Raw genomic sequence first — 1,250 nt, 5'->3', positions numbered from 1 at the left:
ATGCTTACTAAAATAGTTTATAAGCACTAGTACATAGTTATTACTTACTTTGTTCCAGGGAAGGGGGCCAGAAAGATTTGGTATGATTGGCTAGAAAGGAGCGCTATACATATGCTATCTTAATTACCTCTGTTTTAGTTAGTACTTAGAATTATCAGCACAGGGCAAATGGTACTTGAACTATATAGCAGGATTGTTCTAAAGTAAGTGACAACCCTAATCATCACAGGCCAAATGGTACTTGAACTATATAGCAGGATTGTTCTAAAGTAAGTGACAACCCTAGTGACTGAGTGAAACTTTTATTATAGATCTGTGAGAGAAGTTTTGAACTTCAAGATAGACAACAACCTAAGATGTAATCGTGGAAAACTTGCATATTTACTACCTGCATATCTACGTTACTGCACAACATTTTCAACCACCAGTCCAATGTACTGGCTCTACAAATACATCACATGTGACTGTGATTGCACAATGTGCCCATGTTGCCTCATTGCTTAAATTGATATGCCAACTTGCAAGACATACAGCCTGCTAGTATTTTCTTGATATCTACCGTGTATATGTTTGCTAAAATTGTGTACTATTGCAGAACAATATCCAGCATCAAATGTACCTTCAGACCATATTAACCATTTAAGCAAGGCATGATCTATCTTAACATTAATGTCACTACAATACAAGATCTAACTTTTTTATGAAGATCAGTATTGTCAGCATGTCTTTCACCATGGTACAGTAATTACTCTCCAATATATTAAGACAAGAGTTTGTTTGTAGTTAAGCAGAAAGATCAGTATTGTCAGCATGTCTTTCACCATGGTACAGTAATTACTCTCCAATGTATTAAGACAAGAGTTTGTTTGTAGTTAAGCACAAAGATCAGTATTGTCAGCATGTCTTTCACCATGGTACAATAATTACTCTCCAATATATTAAGACAAGAGCTTGTTTGTAGTTAAGCACAAAGATCAGTATTGTCAGCATGTCTTTCACCATGGTACAGTAATTACTCTCCAATGTATTAAGACAAGAGTTTGTTTGTAGTTAAGCACAAAGATCAGTATTGTCAGCATGTCTTTCACCATGGTACAGTAATTACTCTCCAATGTATTAAGACAAGAGTTTGTTTGTAGTTAAGCACAAAGATCAGTATTGTCAGCATGTCTTTCACCATGGTACAGTAATTACTCTCCAATGTATTAAGACAAGAGTTTGTTTGTAGTTAAGCACAAAGATCAGTATTG

This window comes from Limulus polyphemus, unplaced genomic scaffold, assembly GCF_000517525.1.
Source record: "Limulus polyphemus unplaced genomic scaffold, Limulus_polyphemus-2.1.2 Scaffold110, whole genome shotgun sequence".
In the NCBI taxonomy this organism is placed as follows: Eukaryota; Metazoa; Arthropoda; class Merostomata; order Xiphosura; family Limulidae; genus Limulus; species Limulus polyphemus.
Note: the sequence above shows the minus strand (reverse complement) of the source record.